This window comes from Cavia porcellus, unplaced genomic scaffold (assembly GCF_034190915.1).
Source record: "Cavia porcellus strain 051 isolate PalLab524CR breed Dunkin Hartley unplaced genomic scaffold, mCavPor4.1 scaffold_88, whole genome shotgun sequence".
Taxonomy (NCBI): domain Eukaryota; kingdom Metazoa; phylum Chordata; class Mammalia; order Rodentia; family Caviidae; genus Cavia; species Cavia porcellus.
In genome coordinates this window covers 214687-220036 of record NW_026947571.1, presented here as the reverse complement: position 1 = coordinate 220036, position 5350 = coordinate 214687, and the positions used below count along the sequence as shown (strand labels likewise).

Here is a 5350-nt window from a genome sequence, read left to right as displayed (position 1 = left end):
CTCAGACATACCAAAATGTTTTCCAATTACTTCCCTCCACTTCTCAAAATATGTCAAATTTTCTTGATCACTACAACTGTAAAAAAAATTCTGAGGCAACATAGCGAGGCTAATCAAATATTGCACGATTGGAATGGCTGTGGTTGTATGAGGTGGAAAGCTGCAGAGTTGGGCTGAAACAGTTCACAGAAATCCACAAGCTTGTGGTTGCCAGGCAACCACACTGGGCTGTGATTGGCTGAGCACCATTGTGAGCTGGACTTTAGGCTCTAGGATACAAGTGTGCAGTAGGAGACCTGAGTCACAATGCTGGGTGTTGCCATGGAGACCTCAGTGGCACAGAGGACCTTGTAGGGCTGTTGGGAGCCGCAGCCCCGAGCCCGGTCGCCTCACTTGGCGGACGTGAGGCCTGTAGTAAAGAGTGAGGCCTGAGGTAGATTACCCCTCCCATCGAACACGTTAGTTTCCTGCTTACCGTGTAAACAACCCGCTCAACAATATAGTCTGCCTGGCAACTGATGATGTTAGCCAATCAGCTTGCCTTGCTTACTTTAACATGATTGGACACTGTACCCGTATATATACCGGTGCCACCCCTGGGCGGAAGTAGAAGCCAGATAGAAGCCCGGAAGTAGAAGCCCAAAAGGAGCCGCGGAGAGCGGACCGGTAGAGGCTTTGGGGCAGGCTGAAGCACAAAAGGAGCCGCGGGGAGCGGACCAAAGGAGGCTTCAGCTGGGAGAACCCAGGGCAGGCCGTACGGAGAAGAAAAATAAAAAGAAAAGGTTGTCCACTACCAGACTTTGTCGTGTGTCCTTCCTGCCGGCCGGGAGCGGACATCGACATTTGGTGGCCCGCCCGGGGACTGATCACCCCCGAGACGTGAAGTGGACAACGCTCCAGTACAGAGCTGCGAGACAGGTGAGTTGGGGATAAGCCTGGGCTCTGGGTGGCGCGCACCTACAGGGCTTTTAGACTCCCCTCAGGCTCACGCGTAAGTGGCGGATTTCTTGGGCCTCACGCGGTGAGTAACATATTAAAAAATGGGAAACATGCTAGGTAGCGGCACTAAGAGCGAGGGTGGTTGTGGAGAAAGCTCTCAAGAGCTTACAAAAGTACGCAGGGTATTTGAGCAGGCCCAGTCAGGGAGCTCCCAAGAGGTGTCCGTCAAGGGGAACAAGGATGCTAAGGAGGAGGACGGGGCTCTAGCCTCGGAGTCGTCTGACTCCGAGGACGAGGGAAAGTTGAATGGCAAGGAGGCCAAAGAGACCAGCTGTCAGGAGCCTAAGTCGCTCAATAAGGAGTCGCAGGGTTCTTTTCCAGCGTCACGCCGCGAATTGCGCTCTGCTCAACCTGGTCTGCGGAGGAGTAGAGAGCTCCTGAGTGCGCCCCGGCGCGAGAGGGAGGCGAAGCCTTCCGCCCCACCTTGGGGGCCGTTTCCGGAGGCGATTCCTCGCCACGAGGCGGCCGCCTGGGAGCTCTCTCCCCTTTCGCCAGAACAGGAAGTGATGCACGGGCCCCCATTTTCCGCCCAATCACGGCCGCCGTCTTATGCTCCGCCGCCGGCGGGTCGGTATTTTTACAGGCGGCTTTGGCAGGGGGGACGCTTGTCTCATGAGGTACATCCACCTGGGATAGATAGTGGCCCCTACGAGATATTTCCTGTACAAGTAGCTATGGGCCAGGGACGCAATGTATGGGAGCCTTTTGAGATAAAACAGATTAGAGAACTTAAAAATGCAGTTACAACCTTTGGGCCGACTGCGCCTTACACCATTGCCATGCTGGAGAATCTGTCTTCTGGGCCCCTCACCCCCGCGGACTGGATTCAGCTGGCAAAGGCGTGTCTGCCCTCGGGTAGTTACCTGGATTGGCGAGCCTGGTATACAGAGTTCTCTGCAGAGCAGGCTGAGAAAAACGCCAATCGAGGAAACCGGGGGTGGAACAAGGAAATGCTTATGGGAGAAGGTCGGCACGCTGATGACCAGACCCAGTTCCCCGGCGCTGTCTATGAGCAAATCAATGCCATAGGACTCCGCACCTGGAAGCAAGTAAGTGGTGCTGGAACAGCCTCCTTGTGTCTTTCAAAAATAATTCAGGGTACCACAGAGCCATTTGTTGACTTTGTGGCCCGAATGCAAGATGCTGCTGATAAAATATTTTCTGATCCGGGAGTGGCTCGACCGCTGGTAAGGCAGCTGATTTTCGAACAGTGTACAAAGGAGTGCAAGGCAGCGATAGCTCCTCATAAGAACAAGGACCTCAATGCCTGGATTAGGATATGCAGAGAGATAGGGGGGCCGCTCTCCAACTCGGGAGTGGCTGCTCTCCTGGCCGCGGCTGTACAGCAGAGGGGACCTCGCGGGTTAGAAGGGAAATGTAAGGCTAAAGGGTGTTTTGCCTGCGGGGAGCCAGGACACATTAAACGTCACTGCCCAAACAATGCAGATGCTAGGCCTCGTCCTAGGAATGAAGAACCATATGTTTGTGGGCGATGCAAGAGGGGATCACACAAAGCTGAGGAGTGTAGGTCGGTCTTTGATGCTCAGGGCAACCGTATTTGTGGACGAGATGCTAGAGGGCCAAAAAACGGCCAGAGGGGGCCCCCTTCACAGGCGGGCCCCCGCCCCAGAGACAGGACAGCTCAGGGTGGCAGCCTTCAACAAGGGCCACCCCTGGGTCAGCAGGTGTGGACCTCAGTGTCGCCTCCAGACTTATATGGGTGTTCATCTTGTCATTTGTCACTCAGCACCCTATAATTTTTCCAAAGGTTACTGCCTCTGAGCCATTAGTCCCAGCAACTACAATATATACAGATGGCTCCAAGACGGGGATAGGCGACTATGTGATCCTAGGCAAGCCCCCGGTTACCATACAATTTAAACCAGATCAGCCTCAGGTGGTGGAACTGCAGATCGTTAAAATGATTCTTGAACGGTTCTCAGAAGCCATTAACATTGTCTCCGATTCTAGGTATGTGGTCAATGCTATGCAAGTGCTTGAGACTGCCGGTTTAATTAGATCCACTTCCACAGTGGCTGGACTGTTCCTGTCTATCCAGACATTGCTTCAGAACAGACACCATAAGGTCTTCACCACCCACATAAGAGCACATACATCCCTGCCAGGGCCTATGGCACAGGGGAATGCGGCTGCTGACACTGCCACTCGCCCGTTATGGATTTTTACCTTACTAACACCAATCGAGCGAGCCCGTGCCTTCCATGATAAGTTTCATGTCAACGCCAGGACACTAGCAAACCATTTCCATGTTTCTAGAGCAGATGCACGAGATATCGTGCGACTATGTGACTCCTGTGCCACATACAAACCTGCCATACCGATGGGAGTAAACCCTCGAGGTTTGATCCCTGGTGATGTTTGGCAGATGGACATCACACATATACAGGAGTTTGGGACTCTTAAATATGTTCATGTTTCCACAGACACCTGTTCTCGCGTCATATTTGCAACAGCAGAAACAGGTGAAAAAGTGTCTAATGTGATCAATCATTGCCTGGCAGCTTGGGCCACATGGGGCAAACCAAAAATATTAAAAACTGATAATGGACCAGCCTATATAGGCAAAGCTTTCAATGAGTTCTGCAAAATGATGGAGGTTCAATTAAAACATGGTATCCCATACAATCCCCAAGGTCAAAAAATCATTGAGAGGGCTCATAGAAGCCTCAAAGAAATTTTACAAAAACAAAAAGGGGGAGTAGGCCAAGGCCTGCCTCCAAAGGCGCGGTTATCTACGGCATGACAATGGATGGGCCCGGATCCGGTGGTTAGGAACCGAGGCGCGGTTTGTGTTTTCCCACAGGAATCGGGACGAGAACCACTGTGGATACCGGAGAGACTGACACGGGCAACAAAGCCCTCGACTGAAGATCAGACCTGCCCTACTGGAGATCCATCACAGACCAACCAACAAGATGAACAGAAATAGCGGTAGCCCGAAATGGACAAGAAGATCCTCAGGCATATGCATGGCTTGCTCAATTGGCCCACGACCGAGTCTAGATATGGCGGGCATCCCTCATTCTCCTCCATAAGGTGACAATACACAGCAGGGTAGGTGAGTCAATGACGGGTAAGAGCGTGCCTCCCCAGCACGACTCGACCTAAGCCAGGCCCTACCCCATCCTGCACGTAAGCCGCTGGACTGTTAGATGCTGCCCAGGTCTAAATTTCTCTCCGAGGGGATTTCTTTACGGAGAGAAAATGAGTGCAAGCTTGTGTGCATCCAGGTTCCGTCCAGTTTGTGCCTGGCCCTAGAAAAAGGACGAGGGCCTCAGGGCCTTGGCAGACCATGGGACGGCCGACCAGGGTCTAAGCCAAGGACCTACGGTGGGCCTACACATAGGGCATAAGCCTCTGCACCCAGTCCAGGAAGGGCTACGATGCGCACATTCATAAAAAATAAAAAAGGGGGAGATGTTGGGAGCCGCAGCCCCGAGCCCGGTCGCCTCACTTGGCGGACGTGAGGCCTGTAGTAAAGAGTGAGGCCTGAGGTAGATTACCCCTCCCATCGAACACGTTAGTTTCCTGCTTACCGTGTAAACAACCCGCTCAACAATATAGTCTGCCTGGCAACTGATGATGTTAGCCAATCAGCTTGCCTTGCTTACTTTAACATGATTGGACACTGTACCCGTATATATACCGGTGCCACCCCTGGGCGGAAGTAGAAGCCAGATAGAAGCCCGGAAGTAGAAGCCCAAAAGGAGCCGCGGAGAGCGGACCGGTAGAGGCTTTGGGGCAGGCTGAAGCACAAAAGGAGCCGCGGGGAGCGGACCAAAGGAGGCTTCAGCTGGGAGAACCCAGGGCAGGCTGTACGGAGAAGAAAAATAAAAAGAAAAGGTTGTCCACTACCAGACTTTGTCGTGTGTCCTTCCTGCCGGCCGGGAGCGGACATCGACATAGGGCAAGATTAAAATAGGATGAATATTCTTGGCCTGGTATGCCACAATATTCTCTCTGAAGGCTTCACTGCTCAGAATTTGTGAATGGAAATGCTTGCCAAACTACACATGGATGTACTTTCAATGGGATATGAAATATGCCAGGGCCTGGCAGATGATCTCTGCCATGTCTTATCCTTGAACATACGCTTTTCCCTTGTCATGTCTGTCATTTGGCTGAGTCCTGTTCCCTAAGCTATTCAGGCAAGACTTGCTGGCATCATTCACCTGCAGTATAAGAGCTTTTTGTGAAATTTCTCAGCAGAAATCCTCTGCAAGCACATAGCTTTGGATATGAGAGACAGTGGTGGAAGTTGAATTTCAAGGGCAGATAATTGAAAACAATGAAACAAGCCCCGAATAAGATCTTTACATGTTTCCCAGAT

The 5350-nt window shown here is 52.1% G+C and overlaps 1 long non-coding RNA gene across 1 annotated transcript; it reads left to right on the top strand.

Moving 5' to 3' along the window:
• Nucleotides 1-363: 363 nt before the first annotated feature.
• Nucleotides 364-4874, top strand: LOC134475129 (uncharacterized). Its single transcript, XR_010046098.1, has 2 exons — nt 364-918; nt 3824-4874. It is a non-coding gene; the product is annotated as an uncharacterized LOC134475129 (long non-coding RNA).
• Nucleotides 4875-5350: the final 476 nt, after the last annotated feature.